This window comes from Petaurus breviceps, unplaced genomic scaffold (assembly GCF_028583685.1).
Source record: "Petaurus breviceps papuanus isolate PSGF00001 unplaced genomic scaffold, PetGlider_PUasm1.0 90881, whole genome shotgun sequence".
NCBI lineage: Eukaryota > Metazoa > Chordata > Mammalia > Diprotodontia > Petauridae > Petaurus > Petaurus breviceps.
The window spans coordinates 17,360,016-17,384,600 of record NW_027187369.1 but is presented as its reverse complement, the minus strand read 5'-3'; positions in this window follow the sequence as shown (position 1 = coordinate 17,384,600).

The window sequence follows — 24,585 nt, the reverse complement described above, 5'->3', positions numbered from 1 at the left end:
AGTCTTTATCAAAGAAGGTTTTTGAGTGTTTCGGGTTCAAGAATTTCTTTTGTACTGAGGAAAGAGAGCTGCTGATCTACCTTGCTTACATGAGTGCTTTCTTTTCAAACCCTATAGAGAACCTAAAAGTCAGTTTTCTATCAATTATTTCACTCAGTTTTTAGAGTGAAGATTCAGCAGTAAAGGATCTGCCCCCTTGCTTTCTAAACCATATTCTCCTAGGACTAATCTCAGCACGTGTGGGCTCAGAGCCTTCCTCAACCCTCCTGGATCAGCAGTGATATGTTCTTACACCCTCACATGCAGAAATTATCAAAGACGAAAAAAGATAGAAATAATTAATATTGGGAAAAATTGAGGAAAGACCAAAGTACTAAGGCACTATTAGCAGTTATTAACCATTCAGAAGGGCAATTTGGAATAATGCTAAATAAATGATGAAAGTGTGCAAACCTTTTGACCCAGATCCCATTGGTATATACTATGAGACCAAAGACAAAAGAAAGATCCCATATATATCAAAATACTCATAGGCACATTTTTTTGTGTTAGCAAAGAAAGCAAAACAAAGTAGTGTCCAGTTGTGATTTGGTGAATGGTTACACAAAATGTGGAAGTTAATGAAATGTAACAGTAATTCACTGTAAGAAATAATGAATATGGTGAGTACAAATAAACATTGCAAGAATGCAAACCAAAGCTACTAGAACCAGGAAAATATGCATACTGACCATAGCAATAGAGTTAAGAAAAACAAACAAAACAGAAACTAAATGCTGTACAAATGAGTACTATGAAGAATTTTCAATGGAAGAAAACAGGTGACCGACCTCTCAGTTTTCCTTGCAATTCTACAACCCACCTGAAACAGAAAGACAAAAGCTTGGAGGGGACATTTCTATTAGCATAAAATAGCAGTAAATAACTGCTTGTGGCAGGTAGAAAAACCACTTAGAAAAAGTATACCATAGGATAAAATCTTTGGTTCTGAGACCACACTTTCAGATTAAGAACATGGTCTCTTAGCTCTCACATAGAATAAATTAAAGTTGACAAGATCAGAATCTGAGTCAAAGTATGATTTCACTTCCTCAAAATGCCCATGGCCATTTTCCAACATAACAATTACTTACATCTGAACATGGTACCAATATAAATAGCCTCTGTATGCAGAATGGGTGCATTATAAACTAGCTATCTCTTGCTGTATCTAGTTGCAAATGATTGACAGCCAGTTTTTGTAGCTTTAATTTGCCAAGAGTAGGGGAAGAAATCTGGATATATTTTGAGGATTTTAGGTAGGCAGATGACTCAGTGTAGAGAGATGTATTTGAGGAGTTGCAAACACTTGGGTGGTGACACACACTGCCATCCCCTGAGGCCCACACATGTCAAGGGATTTGGCATGACATGTAGGACAGAATTGCAATGGTATGAGGTTGGAGAAAGGACTGGAGTACAAACCAAAACCCAAACCCCACCACTACAGAAGATGTCCACATAGTTTGGTGTAAACTCAACAGTTATATTATACCCTAATTAGAGGTCGGGGGGGGGGGGGAACGGGGAATGCAGTTCCATTATGTTTCCTTGGTTTCTTGCACTGTCAAATCTTTTCACAATAAACATTTTATAGTGATACACAAATATAATTGTTAAACCCATTCCACCTGTAACTCAGGGAAAGTTGATCAGTTTGATTTCTCAGAGTGGAAGTCATACATCAGAGACCTCCAGTCAGATAAGTATTTGGAGGCAACCACTTGAAGTTGTGAAATGACAAAATAGTGTACTCAATTTGGGACCACTGTCTACAAATGGCTACTGGAAACTAGGTCATTGTGTGTCAGCCATAATCTCACAGAGCTGAACGATTACTTATACAGACAGGAGTTATATGGATAATGACTCACAAAAAGCTATAAAATAAAGCATCATATGACAAAAAATAAATCAAATAATCTTATCTAGGGTCATCCCTTTTGAAGTTAAGACAGGAAAAGCTTATTAACAGAATTTACACTCTTATTGTCCCCAAATATTTCTTATGCTCTGCTAATATTCGTGCTAAAATTTTGAAACATGAAACTTAAGAATCAAAGCCTTTTCTTATCTTAATAGTCGACTAATGAAGTAGTCTTTCTGTCATGGCCCTAAGAGGTCATCCATCATGCAGACCCTGTTTGACATATGATAGTGGGTGGGTAAGAGGGGGCAGGGTTTCTGAAACATTTTGGATTTTTGTTCACAGAACATATAATCTAACATTTTAAGGTCAAACACAAAACTCAGAATTTGGCCAATATATCTCTTTGTCCTGCTCCCCCCACACATCTCTTGTTCCACCTACCTAACCAGCAGGCAGAGTAAACAGCTCAAAGAATATTGGCATTATCAGAAAGAAGGTTATTCTTTTGAATGAGCTACACAGCATGAGAAAATACACAATGGACTGTCAAAAAAAGGGAAAAGAAGGTCAAAGTCTACACAGTTGAAGAGAACATTCCAATTAATAGAGGACTGCTCAAGGCAAACAAACTGGATTTAATAATTTTTAGTGTTTGACTTGGTCCATATACGTTGAACTTAAGACTTCTTGTTGTGAGTAAATTAAATAAAGGTAATCTGAGATACATACTCTGAGCAAAATCTGTTTAATAACAGTGACACATATAATTGTTATCAAAGCAGGTCAGACTGGCCACCTCAGTAAGTCCAGTGACCCCAATGTGAAGATGGATACCCTCTTTACAGACTTGCAGGGAAGGAGGGGGTCTGGGTAGTGGAGGAACATTACAATTGGCTATACTAAGTGAAGTGAGATAGGATTCAGGTGTGCATAATCACACCCCCCCCTCAGACAATAAAGAACTGTTATCTTGGCTAAGAGATCTATACCACCAGGTTTGCTGTCCCTTCAGAGGAGATTAAACCTCCCCTGATATCACAAGGACAGGCAAGGCCAGATGACATGTCTTTTGAGAGATGGCACTGGGTGAAGCTGGTTGGGGTTTACACACAATAAGATGTCCCAGCAGCTAACAGCATGAATGATAACAACTTTTCCTTTCAATCACATCTTTAAATTAGCTTGGATGGAAAACTGCATTCCTAAGCTTAACTCAAGAACATAAAAATGTGTTGGAAAAAGGAGTAATAAAGAATAGTGTCCATGACAGAACAGAATCAATTATTAAATGATACAGACTAATTTTAATTTCCTCATAGTAAGTGGAAATATTTTCTAGATTACCTTGTATATGCAAAATTGGACAATCAACTCTTCATCAACAAACAGAAAAGCAGAATTCAGGGGATCCTGTGATGTCTTGTACCCAACCACAAAAAAACACGAGAAAGCTGACACACAGAGTGGGTATTGCAGACTTAGGTGCTAGATATTTTGCTCATGTAGAAAAGAGAGACTTTAACACTGCCGCCTTAAAAAAAACAAAATAAAAAAAACCCACTGCTGTCCCACATATTACTGAGCTCCCAGTTCTCATCTCTCTCCTGCCTCTAGCAATGTGGTCAAGAGTATACATGTACCAATAACATCACTTTTGTTTTCCTGCTCAGTGACCTTGACCCAATTGTTCTCCCCATCAATCTTCATGCCTATCCCCCAACCACTTTTGGGATTTCCTCAAATGAGCAGATCTCCCTGACACAAAATGTTACACCAGATACTCACCCTACTCTCTTTTAGCTACCCTATTCTTTTAAAATAACATATCTTTCTAGCACCATATTCTACAAAGGTTCACATGGATAACTAGGAGAATAAATCTATTCCTCACATTAGGAGCTTTAGTTCACCTTTCTGGTGAAACATACAATGTGATTTTTGTAGGGACATCCACTACCAGACTTCTCTTTTTTGCCAGTTACTTTCTAGGATTTTCTCTCCTGTCACTTATGGTATCTCCCCTGCTAGTCTTTATATGTCTTAGTTATATTATATGACATGGTATCTCTCTTGAATAATATAATCTGGTAGTTATCTTTCACCAACTTCCTTTTTGATCCCCAAAATATTAGTGTAATATTAAATTTTAATAACTTTTGTAATACATATGCTACAAAGTTACAAAAAAATAACATTTGAAAGGCTAATTATTTAAAATTTTTAAGTACTGGTCTTTTTCATTTAAAAATCACTTTAAAGTCATGTTTATATTTATATATTTATGATATCAAGGAAAATAAACACTCCAGATGGGGGAAGGAACAGGCATGTTTCTTATTAGGAGCAACTAAGTCTTGAGAGGTTATAGTTGGTTTACAAAAATAAGACTGTGGACTGTGGTTACTGTAATTTGAGCCAAGTTGAGACAAAGTATGACCACTCAATGTTACACAGACTCTCCACACCCGAGTCACTGGGGAAAAAAAAATGAGTTTGATTCCACACATCTGGCAAAATACAGAAAAGATAAGATTATTTTATGTACAATGTATGATGCTTTTTCTTTTTCCAATTACATGTAAAAACATTTTTACTTAATAGTATTTTTTCCAATTACATGAAAAATACTTTACATTTATAAGATTTTGAGTTCTATTTTTTCTCCCTCTCTCTTCTACTCCCTCTCCAAGATGGCATGCAATCTGATATAGGATATACATGTACAATCATATTAAACATATTTCCACATTAGTCATGTTGTGAAAGAAGAATTGGAACAAAAGGGGAAAACCACAAGAAAGAAAAAAAATGAAAATAGTATGCTTCAATCTGCACTCAGACTCCATAGTTCTTTCTCTGGATAGGGATAGTGTTTTCCATTATGAATATTTTGGAACTGTCTTAGAACATTGTGTTGCTGAGAAGAGCTAAGTCTATTAAAGGTGGTCATCACACATGGCTGCTGTTATTGTGTACAAAGTTCTGTTCACTTCACTCAGCATCATGATATTCATGTAAGCCTTTCCAGGATTTTCTGAAATCTGCCTGCTCATCATTTCTTATAGAACAACAGTATTCCCACTGCATTCATATACCACAACTTGTAATTGATGGGCATCCCCTCAATTTCCAATTCTTTGCCACTACAAAAAGAGTGCTATAAATATTTTTGTACATGTGGGTCTGCTTCCCTTTTTTATGATCTATTTGAGATACAGACCTAAGTACTGGTATTTCTAGGTCGATAAGTGTCCATAGTTTTATAGTCCTTTGGGCATAGTTCCAATTTGATCTCCAAAATAGTTGGATCAGTTAACAACTCTACCAACAGTGCATTAGTGTTCCAATTTTTCCACATTTCCTCTAACATTTGTCATTTTCCTTTTCTGTCATGATAGCCAATCTGATAGGCATAAAGTGATGCTTTAATTTGCTTTACTCTACTCAATAGTAATTTAGAGTTTTTATTCATATAACTGTACCTACAAAGCTACCTAGCTTTGATTTTTTCTTCTGAAAACTGCCTATTCATATCCTTTAAGCATTTGGGGAATGACTCCTAATTCTTTTAAATTTGTCTCAATTGCCTATATATTTGAGAAATAAGGCCTTTATCAGAGAAACTTGTACATTTTCCCCCTCCCCCAGTTTTTTTTGTTTTCCTTCTAATCTTGGATGTACTGGATTTCTTTGTGCAAAAACCTTTTAATTCATTGTAATCAAAACTTCCCATCTTACTTGCTGTAATGCTATCTCTTGTTTTGTCATAAATTCTTCCCTTATTCATACACATGACAGGTAAAGTATTCCATGCTTTCCTAATTTGCTTATCACTCTTTATATCTAAATCATGTACTCATTTCGGACTTATCTTGAGATGTTGATCTATACCTAGTTTCAGCCAAACTGCTTTCCAGTTTTCCTAGCAACTTTTGTTACATAGCAAGATCTTGGACCCGCAGCTTGGATCTTTGGGCTTATCAAACACTAGATTACTATGGTCTTTTGCTACTATGTACTGTAGATATAACTAATCTGTTCCATTGATCTACCACTCTTATTTTTTGGCCAGCAACAGATCATTTTTATGACTAAAATTTAAAAATACAGTTTGAGATCTGATACTGATAGGACACCTTCCTTCACTCTTTTTTATTGATTCCCCTGATATTCTTGACCTTTTGTTCTGTATGGACTCTGTGTTGCTATCTGTTACCTTCAAACATGATGTAAAATGCAGCTAACCAGTGGAATGGATCAAGACTGGCCTTGGAATCAGGAAGACACATTATGAGTTCAAAATCTGGATTCTGACACTTCCTAGCTTTGTGACCCTGGGCAAGTCACTTAATCCTGTTTGCCTCAGTTCCTCATCTGTAAAATGATCTGGAAAAGGAAATGGCAAATCACTCCAAGACCCTTGCTAAGAAAACACCCAAAAGGGGTCACAAAGAGTCAGACATGATGAAACAAGTCAACAACAAAACTAACAAACAATGTTATGCCTGAGGTGTTTAAGCTTATAAAGTTTTATGCAATTGGTTGACATGTAAGGAAAAAGGACTGACGAACCTACAAGCATTATTTATTTATTTTTGGTCATAAGTATCTCACAAAGTGAGTACTAAGGAAATGTGAGGCTCTTTGCTTTGTTTCAGCCACAGTAGACTAACAGCAAGCCTACATCATCCATTTGCATTCACTTAAGAAATGCATATTTCTTATCTGCAAACAAAACTATAATTAGAATGATGGTGATCAGAGAGAATACTAATCATTCACTTTGCTAGTGAACATAAAGTATACACAGAGCATAAGTAGGATCAGAGCAAGAATAAAGATAACTATTTTTGGATGATTCTTTCAGGGAAGGTGGAGTCACCATTCCTGATTTGGAAAAAAAGTTCCCCTCTTTTAAAACTCCCAGGGAAGAAGATTTCCCAGACCCTCAGAGCAAGGCCCTCAAAGGTCACATTAATAACCAATGCATCCTTTCGAAATTAACTCAACTGCTTTAATTTAAATGGTTTTGTCCCTAGTGGAAATAGAAAACAGTCATTGCCCTTCCAGTAGGAGCTTTCCTAATACAGGCATGGTCTCTTATTCATCATCCTTCATTCTGCTACTCTCTAGGATGAATAACTGTAATCCATCTTTCTTATAGGTCTGCTTTTCTAATTCTTTAATCATCTTTGTAGCTCTCTTCTATAAAATCTCATTTGAAGACCTTGGGGAGAAAAGAGCGAAGTGTTGCCAGTCTGCAGTTAAGTTATTAGTTCTTTTTACTACTTGTCTTTAGTCTGGTCATTTAGCCTTCTGGAGATTTGTATCTCAGGTATTTTCCAGCCTCCTTTCAAATTCACCTCCTTCTTTCATTCCACAGTCAGAATACATTTGCACTGTTTGGTTTTAAAGTCATTTCAATAGGTCCTTATCAATTTGGGCCTACTGTCTTAGTATCATCTTGAAACTGGTATCTTTGGGATTAACCACCAGTGTTAAAATAACTTCCATATGCTCTCTGAGGGCTAGGAACCCTGAATGAATATTTATTTTTCACATTTACTTTCTTCCTTAGAGACATTCTGAATTGCATTTTTCCCCCTTTGCTTCAAGATTCATCTACTCCCCTTCTTTAAATATAATCAGTCTTCTCTACAAGATGGTAAAAACAAAGTGGGTGTCTACATGTCATTAACTCCACAGCAGCATGCCTGCTGTCCTGCACAGTTTACCCCTGACTCATGAGCTATCTTAAATGAACTCCACTAGGTAGTAGGAGAACTGACAGAAAATAAAAACAACAACAAAAAAGCAAACTTAAGTCCATACTTGGAGTCCATTCTCATAGTTGAAATATGGGGGAAAAATATTCATGTTTAAATCTATTAGTCAAGAGGAAAGGACAGAGGCAATTTGGTAATGTATTTTTTCCCAGGTTATACTATTAGAATATGTTCAGAGGTATGCACTTGGAATGGAAGCCTTAACTGCTGTTTATCACCTGAAAGCTTGGGGAAGGTTCTTCACTCTCAGTGGCTTCTTTCCTCCACTTATAAAATTCAGGGGGGGGAGGGGGGCGCATTAGATGATCTCCATGATTTCCATCAGTTCTCAATATTTACCTCTTCTTTAAAAATCCCAAAGAACAAATGGCAGGACCAGGAAAACACAAAAACCACCATAAACTCAAAGAACGGGGAGTCACTCTCAGTCCAGTAGTCAGGGGGTTGGGGTGATGGGACCTGGACCCTGAATTTTCCCATACATTTCAGCAACACTGGTCCTGGATTTTGCCACACAACCCAGTGGGACGAATCTGGCTCAACCCAGAACAGGTAGATACTTACTAGTCCTTTGTAATAGCCCTTTCACTCTGAAAGGGCTCTCTGACCTACCCTAGAGCACTTAATTTCTTTCACTGTAGCTCCTTGGCCACCCCCAGGCTATTTACAACTACTTAATCCCATCCAAATTCTCACAGTCTCTTTTTGTATATACTAATCTCATCTCCAGCAAGGAGCAGATTCCCTAGGAATCTAGCCCACTCTATCAGCATTACAATAAACCTTGGTACTTGGCCTGAAAGAAGGCTTGAGCCCTGGAATTCCTTCCAGGCAGAATAACCCTGGACCCTTACATTTCAGGGTTCCCAGCACCCCAAATAGCTTCAAAAGGAGATTCATTTCCTCCTTATGATGTGTTAGGGCTTTCAAGGGTACTTACTATTAATATTTCAAAATAAGTTTTTATTTGTATATTTTATTTCTAAAAAATCTCATAATTTTCCTAGTAGACTTCACCCTCCCCTACCAGAGAATTATCCCATGAAAATAGTATTTTTTTTAAAGAAAGAGAGGAAAAATTACAATAACTGATCAATACATCAATAAAGTTTGAAAATATGTGCAACGTCTAACATGTGTGGACCTTGTATCTTTGCAAAGGGTAGGAGTATAGTTTCATATCTCTTCTTTCCATCCATGCTTGCTCTTTGTAATTTTGCAACATTTACTTATGATTTTGTATTTGTGGCTGTTCTTTCCACTTCCATTGCTTTACTCACTATGTATATTGTTTTTTGGACTCTGCTTCCCCTTTGTGTAGAGTTTTCCATACTTCTCTACATTCATCATGGTCATTTCTTACAGCATAGTAAAACTGCATTACATGAATATACCATTATTTATATAGTCATTCCCCAATTGATTGAGCATCAAAGGGTATGGGCATCTTTTTTTAATGCTTTATTAACTTCTGATTTACATCATTCGTTTCCACCAGATTTTGAGTTACAAATTTTCTCCCCATTTTTCCCCCACCCGTCCCCCCAAAACAGCAGTCCCACAGGATATCCCCACCTCCAATCTGCTCTCTCCCATATTTTCTCCCATACTCGTTTCAACTTTTCCAGTGGATCTCTATGCCTCAGTACCTGTATATCTTTTTTTTCTTAATAACATGTAAGATGGTATTAATAATAGTATACATATATATACACACACACGTATATATCTATATCTATATATATCTATATCTATATATATATATATATATATTTGAATATTTGATTTTAAAACTTTCAATTCCAGATTCATTCCCTTCCCCCCCTGCCACCCACCCCCACTGGGGAGACAAGCAGTTCAGTATACGTTGTACATGTGCGGCTAATGCAAAACAATAACATAGTAGATGTATTGTAAAAGACTGACTATATTTCCAACCCTCCTATCCCACCTCCCACTTGTTCTATTCTCTACTTTGATCCTGTCCCTTTCCAAAAGTGGGTGCTTTCAACTTACCTCCCCCCCAGCCTGCCCTCCCTTCCATCATCCCCCCTCACATCCCCTTCCCCCCCTATTCTCCTGGAGGGTGAGATCCCCTATTTAGTGTGTATTTCCCTCCCTCCTCAAGCCAGATTCAATAGGAATAAGGTTGACCCATTCCCTTTTGCCTTCCTATTCTTCCCCTCCATTGTAACCATTTTCCCTTGCCTCTTCTGTATGAGATAGTTTGCCCCACTCTGTCTCTCCCCATCTCCTCTCATTATATTCCTCTCACCTCTTAATTACACCTTTTAAGTATCATCCCTTCCTGTTAAATTGGTCCCGTGCCCTCTATCTATGTATACCTGTAAACATATACACACATTCACATATGTATTCATATGCCCGCATACCCTCATATAAAGACATATATATACACACACATATATACATATATATACATATACATTTCTAATCCCTTCAACTACTGAGAAAAGTTTCATAAGTTACAATTATTGTTTTTCCATGTAGGAATGTTAATAGTTCAACTTTGGCCAGGTTGCTCAGCAAGCAAGAGCACCAGCCCCAGTGCCAGGATGGCCCGGATCACTCAGCTCCACACCCAGAAACAACAACCGGTCGTGCAACCCCGAGCAAGCCACTCAACCCCGATTGCTTTAAAAAAAAAATAGTTCGACTTTGATAAGTTCCATATGATTTCTTTTCCCTGTTTACCTTCTCATGCTTCGCTTGCTTCTTGTATCTGAATGTCAAATTTTCTATTCAACTCTGGTTTTTACAGCAAGAATGCTTGAAAGTCCCGTATTCCACTGAATGACCATATTTTTCCCTGAAACATGATACTCAGTTTTGCTGGGTAGGTGACTCTTGGTTTTAATCCCAGCTCCCTTGACCTCCAGAATATCACATTCCAGGCCCTTCAATCCCTCAGTGTAGAAGCTGCCAGATCCTGGGTTATCCTGATTGTGTTTCCACAATATTCAAATTGTTTCTTCCTGGCTGCTTGTAATATTCTCTCCTTAATCTGGGAATTCCAGAACCTGGCTACAATATTCCTAGGAGTTTTCTTTTGGGGATCTTTTTCAGGAGGTGATCGGTGGATTCTTTCAACCTCTATTTTGCCTTCTGGTACTAAAACATCAGGGCAGTTTTCTTTGAGAACTTCCTGGAGGATGCTTTCTAGGCTCCTACTTTGGTCATGACTCTTAGGCAGTCCAATAATTTTTAAATTATCTCTCCTGGATCTATTTTCCAGGTCAGTGGTTTTTCCCATGAGATATTTCACATTGCTTTCTATTCTTTCATTTGTTTGGATCTGTTTAACAGCATCTTGATTTCTCATAAAGTCATTAGCTTCCATTTGCTCCAGTCTAATTCTGAAGCAATGATTCTCCTCAGTGAGCTTTTGAGATTCTTTTTCCATCTGGCAAATTCGACTTTTTAAGGCATTCTTCTCCTCATTGCCTTTTTGAGCCTCCTTTGCCATTTGAGTCAGTCTGTTTTTTAAAGTATTATTTTCTTCAGTCAGGCTGTTGACTGTCATTTCATAATTTTCTTGCATTGTTCTCATTTCTCTTCCCAATTTTTCCTCTACTTCTCTTATCTGCTTCTTAAGGTCCTCTATGGCCTGTAACCAGCTTGTATTTTCCTTTGAAACTTTTGGTGCAGGATTTTTGACTTCACTGATTTCCTCCTGTTCCATGCCTTGCTCCTTCTTATCCCCAAAATAGGAGTGTAACGTTGGAATCTTCTGTCTGCTTTGTTTCCTTTGCCTGCTCATTTTGCCACTCAATGATTTGACTTTGGGGCTTTTTGCCATAGTAGGACTCTGCCACCAGACAGGGGAGTTTTCATCCCAAACGCTGGGGTTTTCTCAGCTGCCAGAGATATTAGATGGGTGCCCCCTCTGAGGTCTCCACATGCTCTGGCAAGCTGGACCCATACCCCAGAACCTCCACCCTAGACTGCAATCCAGATCCAAGCAGGTTAAAGCAAGAGTGATTACCCCTCAGACTGGTGCTTGGTCCCCCTACACGCTGCAGGCCAGGAGCTGAAGCCACCACCAGTGCTGGATGGCTGTGCTGGCATCTCAGCGGTTTCTCGCCCCGGGAGTAAAAGCCATGCACTCCCATTTACTGGCTCCCAAAGTCCAGACTGCACTGGCCTCTCACCTTGTCCTTCGCATCTATGTATTGATAAATCTGGAAATGGCCACAGCTGCTGCTGATCTGGAGTCCCTCTGGCTGGTGGCTGGTCAGGCCTGCCCTGGGGCTAAAGCCTGGTGCTGGGCTCGGCTCCTAGAGCGCTGTGCTGGCTGATTCCTGCCGGCCTGCCGGGCTGTTCTCAGCGGGAGGTTAGCTTCTCTGTGTCATTTTGTGGGTTCTGCAGCCGGGTATGGGCATCTTAATCACCTTATTTGCATAATTTAAGATTGCTTTCCCAAACACTAGTTCAGATGTATGGCTTCACCAATGATGTCCCAGTGTGCCTTTCTTCCAATAACCTTTCCAACATTAGTTATTTTCATCTTATGTTATTTTTGCCATTTTGCAGGGTGTGAGGTAAAACCTCAGAGTTGTGATTTGGGCAAGGCTGGAACTCTAATAGCCAATCAAAGGCCCAATCCCAATACGGATAGGCACAGAAGATTTAACCCTCTCTATATTACTACCAAAGTCACTTTATCCTTCCTTAGGCAACTGGCAGCCCCCTGCTTCTAGAGGCTCACCACATCTGTGCCTTAGAATAGATACTTGATCAGATTTAGCAGTACCATTGGCCTCAAACTCCCAAACTCAAGCAATCAATTGTCAGCCTTCTCCAGTATCAGGGTTTAGAGACATGCACTAACATGCCTGGCATGAATGTTTCAATATACCCAACTTTCTTTGCAATCCTATGTATTTTTTAAATGTATTTAAAAACATCACTCTGAGAAGGGGTCTATCCATAGGGTTCAAATTGTAAACTTGGTCCATGGTTCAAAAATGGTTAAGAACCCTTGACCTAGGGGTTCTACTCAACCACATTAGTTGAGTGAATAGGTCAAAAGAGGAATAAGACTTGCTAATATGTAATAGAAGTCAGCCTCATATCCATATCTTTTGACCTTAAATCCAATAATCCCACATCTGATGCTTACTATTTGTGTGATCTTGGGAACTTAAGGAACAAACTGAGATCTGTTACTTCCTCTGTAAACAGGGAGGTTGAACTACAGATCCTGAGATCCCTTCCAGCTCCACTTCTGGAAGCAAGACGCTTTTTCCAGTGCCACATAATAATTCAAAGAATTCACTGAGGCAAGGTCTTTAGGTGAGAGGGGAGAAAATGAATATTTTCTTCATAAGATATTCTACCAACATTCACGGTCTTTGAAGGAAAGAAACCACACAGTTTAATTTAAAAAATGTTATGGGTCCAGGCACTAAGATGGCAACTTCTCTTTAATGGCTACTATAAAAGGTAATTTATACTCCCAGATCCTAGTTTAAATTGTGGTGACATTTGATATAACCTGTCGTTAACTTTCTGGCTAGCAGTTACAAAGTTCTTCTGTAGACTTCTAATATTAATAATAATAATTATAAAAATAATAGCTAGTATCCATAATGTACTTTAAGTTTTATAAAGTATTTTACAAATATTACCTCATTTGAACCTCACAACAACCCTAGAATGTAGGTAGAATGTTGAATGTATCCCCATTTAAAGATAAGTAAATTAAATAGTCTGAGATTAAGTAACTTGTGAAAGATTACACATCTAGTAAGTGTCTGAGGCTGGGTTTGAACTTAGGTCTTCTTGATTTCAGGCTGAGCACTCTATTTCTATCCATTCAGCTTCTTGATGTAGTTACATTAATATAGCTCAGGTTTCAGGGTACACTTCAGCAGCTTTCACAGATGCTTAAAATTTACATTCAAACATGGAAGTGGAAGTCCTTCGATACTTGGTTTAATATTGGGGAGTTATCTTTGCATTAAAAAAAAGTTTACCCCTAAAATGTAGCATGAAAAATTCAATCACTATCTAGAAATGTTACAACCTAAAATTACATGTCAACTAGGAAGAAATAGAATTTTCTAAAGACCACTTAATAGAACCAATTATTAAATTATCAAAAGAGATACATCAAAATGACCTAAAATAGAAAAAAAAAACCCTAAGATAACCTAAAGGCTCTCTCAAGGAGTGAGAAGGACAATATAAAAACAGAAAGAAATTAAAACTATACCAAAATAAAATATTAGGTCTAACTGGGAAGTAATTTCAAATAAAGTAAATTCTCTTTCCCACTAAATTGCTTCTACTTGCTAAATTCTATATTTACAATATGAAGATGACACAAAAATGAAATTAAATAAGGATAAAAGTAAAATCTTGAACTTTGCTTCAACAAATCACCTACATGAGTAGAGAATCAGGGTACCATCATTTATCAGCAGTCTATGTAAAAAAAAGGACTAAGGAGTTTTGGCTGACTACATGGTTTCTGTAAATTTACATGTGACATAACCAATATAAAGCTAATGTGTTTGCAGGCTATAGGAAGTCTTGTTTTGGTGTGTGTGTGTGTGTGTGTGTGTGTGTGTGTGTGTGTGTGTGTGTGTACACATCAATAAGCAAGTCTAGATCAAGGATGGAAACATAACAGCCCTGGTCAGAGTGCACATATGGGTACTTTTTCCCTTCACACAAGTTAAAAAGAATAATTTCAATTACATGAAATTAAAAAGTTTCACACAAACAGAAACAATGCAACTAAAATTAAAAGGAAATCAGGAAAATGGGGAAATTTTTGCTGCAAATTTCTCTGATAAAGGTCTCATTTCCAAAATATATAGTGAACTGACCATTCCCCAATTGACAAATGGTGAATTGGCAGTTTTCAGAGAAACAAATTCAAAGTATCAAAAGTCATAAAAAAAATGCTGTAAATCACTAATAGTTGGAGAAATTCAAGTTAAAATAACTCTGAGGTATCACTTTACATTCAATAGAGTGGATAAGGTATCAAAAAAAAGGAAAATGAGAAAATATTGAAGGGGTTTGGGAAAACAGGTATAGAAATGCATTGTTGGTGGAATTATAAATGGGACCAACTTCTGTGCAAAGTAATTTGGAACCATGACCCCAAATTTACTAAACTGTGTATCCTCTTTGACTATCTGATAGTGCTACTAGGGCTATACCCCAAAGAGAACAAAGAAAGACAAAAAAGACTCATTGTATGAAAATATTTGTAGCAGAAAGTGAATGAAGAATGCATATTGTTCAGATAAAAACATGCAAATGGATGAAGGACTGACAGATCAAGGCATTTGAGAAACAAGTGAAGGAGTTGGGACTGTGTAGCCTAGAGAAGTTAAGAATTAGGTATGGTAATACAGCTATCTTCAAATATTCGAAGTCCTGTCATGTGGAAGGGAGACTGGATGGCTACACAATGTATGGAAATTACACAGAAGCAGATTTAGGCTTCCTTTAAGAAAAAAGTGTTTAACTATTAGGATGATCCAAAATTATAATCTGGTACCTTGGGAGAAAGTGTTTTCTTCCTCATTAGAGAGTGTCAAGCAGAGGGTGTATAACTAATTGTTGGATATGCTATTTGTAATATCATAGAGATTCTTATTCAGGTACAGGTCAGATGAGTCTTTAAGTTCCTTTTCAACTCCAAGTTACTATGATTCCTCATCCTGATTTCTAACTAATTTTGATGATCTTTTATAGTCAACATCTAATGCAATTTTCTCCATTAAGCCTTCCCTGATAACTGAAAAGTCCCAAGTAATGTCTGCCTCCTGTCAGTACCATTCACATGGCATATATGTACTGCTATTTAGTAAAGATATCTGTGCATGAGTCTTATCTTCATGCCTAGACTGAATGCTACCTTAGGGCAAGGATTACATTTTATGTAAGGCCCACCTCCTTCAAGAAAATTTTCCTAATTGCCCCAGTTCTTTCTGTGGCCTCTCTCTACTCTCTGATTTTGATCACTTTGCATTTGTTTTTTTTTTCCTATGTTATATGTATATGTGAACATATTATATCTGCTAATAGAATCTAAATTCAAGGATAAAATAAGAGTTTATTAAATTCATATTGATTGGGGGCAGCTAGGTGGCACAGTGAATAGAGAGCACTAGCCCTGGAGTCAGGAAGACCTGAGTTCAAATCCGGCCTCAGACACTTAACACTTACTAGCTGTGTGACCTTGGGCAAGTCACTTAACCCCAATTTCCCTGCCTTCCCCACTCCAAAAAGAAAAAAAAAATATATAAAAATAATTCATATTGATTGACAGTTAAGTTCCACAAAATGTTGTGATTCTACAAAGCACCACTTAAATTCTATCAGATTCTAATACTCAATTTTCTAAAGTAAGCCTAAAACAATCTCTAACTCTTCCTTTCCTTTTTTTTTGCTGTTATCTCTGGGCAATGTCCCACACTATTCTTTGTCAGTCAAATATTCTCCTCCCTATTCTGAATGTATTTGCCCTGACTGCTAAAATTTTCTGGAAAAGTTATATCTTCCAAAAACATTTCTTTTTTAAAAGGAGAAAAATGTGGATATGTTCTTATTCTCTCAAAGGATATAAAAATAAGTAAAAAATGTAGAAAAATCGCATTAATAAAATTTCTTTAAATATTATTAGAGTTGTTTTAAGTTTTAGAAAATAAGATCCTTCAAGCAAATGGCTAGTATTTTGGAGGAAATTTTATAGTATGTAACACAGTCTATTAGGAGACTTACTTAATATTATTTGATAATACATTGATCAAGAAGAGTTAATTATTTCTTTTACAGATCTACCCTAATTATATCTAGGTATCCTTAAAAGCTAGTCAAGTATAACTATCACTGATGTGAGTCTTTTCAAGGTGGTAACATAATTTTTGCATGCTATTCTATAATGTTTTAGGCCAAGAGCCATTAAGAGCACTTGTACAATACAGAAGAATAAGCCCCTAAGAAACCCCAAATTGCTAGATAACCATTTCTTGCGACTACCTTTATAATGCTAAGCAATTATTTTCACCCTTTGTCCAAACCATTATCCCTTCAATTTTAGCTGTTCTTTTCTTTCTACATGAGAAGATTCAAGTACAAAAAGATAAACGGACCTATTATAGACTATTTCCCAGGCTGTTATATAACATTTTCAAATTTGTTCTCAAGGGCCAAGATTTTATCTTGGATTAGCCTAGTATGACCTCTATTTTAGTTCTCCAGAACTACTGCCTATAGTAGCAGAATCCGAGATTTTAGACTGCTTTTCTTCCTAAGAGATATATTTCTTTTTGGATAATCATCAATTTCAATTTAAAAATTCTCCATGAAGAAGTGAATTGTCATATGGTGCCACTTTAGCAGTACCTATTCTCATTTTTCTTTCTCTTGGCCCACCCTGTAAGAACATTGACGGAAAAGAAAACAGGCCCAAGCAAAAACCAAGATTTTATGGACTTATTTGACCCCAACTCATATTTTTCTTTTTTTTTTCACTCAGTCTCAGATTATTTATTTGCAATATCATCTAACAATAACTATTTAACTGATCAGTGCCTATGGAAGCTTAATCATCTACTTAAAATGAATTCTTTCTTCTGTCTCACCAACACTTACCAATTACTATATGCCTCCATAAGTTGGAGCAGATGGCACTGGATTCTCTTTAGCATACTATTTCTCATTTCTTAGCTAGCTAGTTTGTTGTTAGTGAAATGATCCAGTTTCATATGTCCATCCTCCCTCACTTGCCAATTCATTAGTCATTTAATTTTTTAAATACTTTTTTTTGATATTTTATTTTTTCAATTACATGGATGAACAATTTTTATACTCTTTAAAAAAATCATCATTTCCAAATTCCCTTCCTCCCCCACTGAGAAGTCAAGCAATGTGGTATAGGTTATACATGTGCAATCAGACAAAACATATTTCCATATTAGTCATGTTGTGAAACAAAACACAAACCTAAAAAAAATCCAAGAAAAGTAAGATTGAGAAAAAAAATTCTTCTACTGTTTTCACTTTTTTTTTAACTTTTTCTTTCTTGTGGGTTTTCCATTTTGTTCTGATTCTTCTTTCACAGCATGACTAATGTAGAAATGTTTATCATAACTGTGCATGTATCACCTATATATATCAGAATATTCCTGTCTTGAGTAAGGGAGAGGGAGGGAGAAAAATTTGGAACTCAAAATCTTATAAAAATGAATGTTGAAAACTAAAAAAAGGTATGTTTTGATCTGCATTCAGACTCCATCAGTTCTTTCTCTGGAGGTGAACAGCATTTTCATTAATAAGTCCTTAAGAATTGTCTTGAATCATTGTATTGCTTAGAATAGCTAAGTCATTCACAATACAACATACAATAGTGTTGTTCCTGTGTACAATGTTCTACTCACTTCTCTTTGCATCAGTTCATGTGAGTCTTTCCAGGTTTCTCTGAAATCATCCTGCTCATCATTTCTTATAGTATAATAGTATTCCATCACAATCATATACTACAACTTGTTCAGCCATTACCCAACTAATGGGCATTCATTCCCTCAGTTTCTAATTCTTTACCACCACAAAAAAAGCAGCTGCTATAAATATTTTGCACATATAAGACCTATTAAAAATAGTTATTGATTTTTTAAATGATTATAATTTTCTCCTCCTCCCCCCAGGACAGCCAAACATATAACAAATAATATTTTAAAAACCAAAAAAGATAAAAACTTGTCAAAACTCATCAAATGCATCAGAAAAAGTCTGCACCCTTTTGGATTTCCTACCACTGCAAAGAGGTAGGTTAGGGGTACTTCTCATATCCCTCCTTGGGAACCATGACTGTTCTTTGTAATTTTGCCATATTCATTTTCTTTTGTTTTCCATTTACATTCCTATACTTATTCTGTATATTGTTTTCTTGGTTCTGCTTACTTCACTCTGCATCAGTTCATGTAGAAATTTCTATGTTTCTTTGCATTCATCAAATTCATCAGTTCTGGAGCACAAGAATGTTCCATCAAAATCACATACCAAATTTATACAGAAATTTCTCAATATACAGATATCTACTTTGTTTCTAAATTTTTTTTGCTATTAAAAAACTATGGCTATAAATATTTGGTATATATGGAAACTTTCTGCTTATTAATGGCCTCCTTGGGTTATAAGATTCATAGTGGAATCTCTGGGCCAAAGTGCATGGATATTTTATTTATCTGCATAATTACAAATTGCTTTCCAAAATGTTGTACCATTTCAAAGTCCCATCAACAATGTATTACTGTACCTATGTTTCCCCAATTTCTTTTGTCATCTTTGCCATTTTGAAGGGTATGAGGTGAAACCTCAGGTTTGCTTTGATTTACAGTTCTCTTATAATTAGAGATTTAGAGCTTTCTTTCATGTGGTGGTTGTTTTTTTTTTTTTTTTTATAAGCAATTGGGGTTAAGTAACTTGCTCAAGGTTACACGGCCAGTTATTTCTGGGTGTGGTGCTGAGTGTCTGAGCCCGGGATTCGATCTCCAGGTCGTCCCAACACTGGAGCCGGTGCTCTTACTCGCTGAGCCACCTGGCCGCCCCTAAGCAATTGGGGTTAAGTAACTTGCTCAAGGTTTCACGGCCAGTTATTTCTGGGTGTGGTGCTGAGTGTCTGAGCCTGGGATTCGATCTCCAGGTCGTCCCAACACTGGAGCCAGTGCTCTTACTCGCTGTGCTACCTGGCCGCCCCAATGTGGTTGCTAATAGTATTCACTTCTTTTGAGAACTTTTTGTTCATATCCTTTGAATCATTTATTAAGCAGTTACTTTGTGCAAAACTCTGTTCTAAGCATGGGATATGCAACAGGAAAATAAGACAGTCCTTACCCTCACTGAGCTCACATTCTAATAGGTCATACAACACCTAGGGAAGTTTTTCACTGCAAGTTAATGTGATGATTCATTTTTAAAGAGTAAAGCAACTTATTTACCTTAGTGCACATGGAAATATGTTGTTTTTAAAAACTTTTGAACCTATTTTATTATCATCATGGACACAGAATTCAGATTTTCTCATCTCTAATTATTTCAAATCCATTAACAAGGTGCTAATAGGTACATCTAACATCACAGTCTAATTTCTGTGCTATATACCACCTAACAACATTCTAATCCAATAGCAGGTGACATTAATATTTTTCCAAGGTAAATCAAACATCAAGGAAGACCCACCTAAAAGTGAAGTGATTATCATAAAATTAAATGGAAGTGGTCTTCCACTAACACCTAACCCTTTATTTCTCTTAGAATTGAAAAAGGAAAACCTACATCATAACATAAATAATTCAAGTCACACATCATATCTAAGAAGAGCTTTTCTTATATGCTCAGACAAATCTTCATTCAACATTTAAATCAAAATTTATCAAGCACCTTCTATGTGCTGAGTACACAAAGATAAAATCAACCTGTCCTGGGAGAGCTTAAATTCTGTTGGGATAAAAGAACATAAATTTTTTAAAATTAAATACAAAAAACTTACAAAGAAAGTACCAGAGAGAATGAGGAAAGAAAAGGTACTGGGCAACTGGGAGTATTACAACATGCTCACTCTAGAAGGTGAGTTTGAAAGAAGCTTGAGAATCTATGAGGGACAGGTAAGTGAAGGAGAATGAAGTACAATAAATCCAGAAAGCTAGTCTAACACAACTTGAGGGCAACTGAGTTATGAAAATGTTTGAATTATATTCTGTATGTTGTATAATAAGACTATGAGGCGATATTCAATAGAGGTTAGAAAGACATATAGTGAAATTTGAAAAAAAAAAGAAGTTTGGGGTTTGGATAAATGAGATGCGCCAAATTTTTAAAAGAACATGCACTTATCTTTATTTTCTGAATAACACAGTTGTCTTTATTACTCTAGTGACATTAGAATGTCATAGAAAAAACACTGATACCTAGGTTTAATTCCTCCTACCTCTATCACCACAGGCAAGTCCCTTAATCTTGATAAGCCTCAGTTTACTCATCCATAAGGTGATAACAATACTTGAAATATATAATTCACAATGTCATGTTATTTTATATAAACCATAAAGAACTATCATTACAATAATATTATGAACATTAATTCCTAAAATAACACATTTTACTTTTCCTCTTTGATTTCTGCCCTTTTCACTTTCCAAATTTATTTAAGGATGTAAATAATTTTATTATGAAAACCAAAGTAAATTTTATCTATTCTCCTACATATATTATATCTGATGTGCCCCAATGTAGCAGATTAATATGGGACCACTGCTACTAAGACTTTAACAGATGATGAGTTTGAAATAGCCCAAGGCACATAAGAAACCCTTTAGTTGCTGAATAATTATCCACTGTTAATCTATAATCAAAGACTTGTCTTCAGGTAAAATTTAGTGGGAAAAAAAAACCTAGATTTAATTCTTCCCCTTTTACTTCTGGAAAAGCTTTATGGAGTCTTCTGAGCAGCACCTGACAACCTAAAGAATGAAGCATTTCAATTTGGAGGTGAAAAAGACAGTAGCTAACGACCATCTATCTAGTCCAACATCTCATTTAAATGATGAAGAAATTGGGGTGGCTAGGTAGTCCTGGAGTCAGGAGGACCTGAGTTCAAATCTGGCCTTGGACATTTAACACAAAATAGTAGCCATGTGACCTTGGGCAAGTCATTTAACCCCATTTGCCCTACCTTCTCCCCTCCAAAAAGCAAAAAAAGAAAAAAAAAGATGAAGAAACTGAGGCTAAGAATAAGTTATCAGGTCTACCATCTGCCACAAATCACAAACTTTATGTGTCTGAAATGATACTCACTGCGTTTGAATCAAGATTCAATATTAAAAGGCTAGCTACAATGCATTTATTTTCCCCCAATTCAAATAGTTTCAAGCAGTGTTTCTTAAGCATGTCTGTGAGACTGAGAAGTGCGAAGTCTTTAAATTTAGGCAACAAGAGGTAAATAAATGCTTGTTGCCTGAGTTTAAGGACTAATTTTTTGCTCAGTCTTATATCTCCCAAAGTGACCACCACAGTAGGTTGCAAAAATCAGGTAGTGAATAATTTTTTTGGTATTTGATAACCTTCCACTGGAAACAGTTTGCATTCATAATTACTCAGGTTTCTGTATCTTAATCTACATATGCTGACATCTTGAAAATGGAGTTTAAAATTTTTGTTCTGAATGCAAAGGATTTAAAGGAGAGGGTCAAAAATGCCTACTATAATGTTCAGTTGGAGAAGGAATTAGGTTTCCAGCTTACTTAATTTCATGGTAGAAAAAGAAAACACTACAGTATGATTCCTGGCTCATCACAACAAAACATCCTGTGATACACTGGATGGCACTATAAACCTAATGTGATTCCTACAATTTTACCCCTCTGTAAAATTTGAAAATCAGATCATTAAAGAAACAAATGAACAATAAATAGAAGATAATAAATTTAAATCTAAAAGCTAATCAGAATCCCCAATTCACTCTAGAGATCAGTTTGGCCAAAACATTGAGGCTAAACAATAATGAATTTAAAATGAGAAATTGGCAATTCAGGCACATATATTTTAATACAAGCTCAATTACTTTTTTTATGACCCCATCAGCAGCTCTTTTCAGGTGGGCAGTGAATACTGAAGCTGACAGACCTTAGCATATAAGCAGATAGACTAATAGAGAATATTCTAAAAACAGAAAGAAGAATAAATACAACTTGAGAAGAAACTAAGGTACTTAATCAAATGTTATAACATAAAGGGAAGTAAACCAATGGAGCCAGGTAAAACACAGAAGCGTGTATACTCCCCCAGAGATCATGGAATACTCTCAGAAAATGCCAGAATGGGTAATAAGAGAAAGAAAATTCGCAAAGAAAGAAACCAGGAATGAATCTATGTCAGAAACTGGAGAACTCATCATAGGATCAAATGACACTACTAGCAAAGCAGACAAAAATGAACATATTATGGACAATCTCTCTAAAGTATAAGGAGCTATGTGAGAATGACAGATCTGGAAAGAGTAGAGGAAAAGTTAGCAGAAGACACATGCTGATTTTACAAAGGCCAAAGTGCCTAATTTTGAAGACAGGAAATACAGAAAAAACTTAAGGATCAGATATCTTACAGAAAAGTAGAAGGCAAAACAACAATACTATGGACTGGGCCTCAAACCCTGCTCTTTTCATTTCAAGTCACACTACACAGCATTCTAAACCATGCTGCTTCAAGGTAGTCTAATTATGTCATTTTCCCACTGATAACAATCTTCCCATGTCACTCCCTTCCCTACAGGTCTTTATTTAATCTACTTATCTCCTTTTCTCATCCTTCTCTCCATTCCTAAAATCATCTTTACTTGGGCCACATTCACGGAGTGCAAATCTGTCTCAAGTGTAGGTAGAGCAGGAAACCTGAACACTAGAGTTAGTATTCAACTTGATAAAGGTGAATGACTGATTTGTAAGTTTCACATAAATCTATCTCCAAATTCAATTAAATTATTCCCTAGGCTCCAAATTATGACTTGCAAGTGTTTCACATTCCACAGATATAAAACCCCAAACTTACAGTCTGCCTTCCAAACGATGGCTGGCAATGGCCATACTTCCTCTTAGCTTTCAATTCTAATACAGCAAAAATAAAGATGAAGTTTGTTGCTGACTTCACAGATGGCAAACTCTCAGTTTGCCTGGATAAGTCTATTTAGACTCCAAATTTTGCATTACAGTGGCTGGTATGTCAAAAGCAAATGGGGGCTAGGAGGGCAGGGAAAATCTAAAGACCATATAGATTATTTTAAAACAGCTGTGCATCTCTAAGGATCCTATTTGATTTAAACAGTATGCCTAGGGGGAGAAACACTTTAATAAAATAAGACAGTGGAGGCAAATCACATCTAGATTTCAGTAAAGACAAAAATGACCTTGAGACAAGTTTGTCTTTCAGTCTTCAAAGTGACAGGAAATGACATTTCATCTATGCCTATAAAGTCATTTATAATCCCAGAAAAAAAATGAATCAGTTTTGCCCATCATTGGTTTGTTCAAAGGATTAGGCAGCATTTTATTTCCCTCTACTGAATAGTGCCATTCCAGAGACTTGCATAATACCATTCCAGAGACTTGCATAATACAGGATATCAAAATCATTCATTTGTTCTTGACAGAATATAATGGATAAAGTTTCCACATAGCATGTTCTCTAGGTGAGAGGCAGTTTGGTATAGTGGATAAAGACCCAGGAAGACCTGAGTTTAAATTTTATTTCTGACATTTGCTGCTTGGGTGACCAATAGGCAAATCACTTCATCTCTCAGGCTCTGTGAAACTCTCTAAGACTATAAGTTGTAGCGAGGATCCTAACAAGCAAAGTATTTCCTCAATTGAGAATCCCCCTATACAACAATGAAACCACAAGTCTCAGCCTTACATTTTCTACAATAGAGGGTTATAGACATGTTGCTCATAAAATCCCTTTTCAAAAAGCCAAGTCTTACTTGTCCTTTTTGAAAGCAATCAGAAAGCTCTCTTTCATTACTGCCTAATTATCTGATTGTCTATCCAAAATGAAAATGTTTCAAGTCTTTTGTTCCAAAACTTCTGTTGAAAACAGGACAGAAAATCAAGAGTGAAAACACCTTGCTGTTTTACTTCTTATTTCTCTTCACTGGTTTGTTTATTTGGGTTATATTTTAACCTGTCTCACCTACTGGTTCTTAAGTATTACCACATCAAAAATATTCGAGAAAATATGACAGATGTCCAGTTATTACATTACCAAGGTAAAAGTGAAAGGCTACTCAATTCTTTGCATATTTGAAAATAATGGTTTCTTTGAACTGCAGCAAAATTTAAAATCGATTTAAAGTCT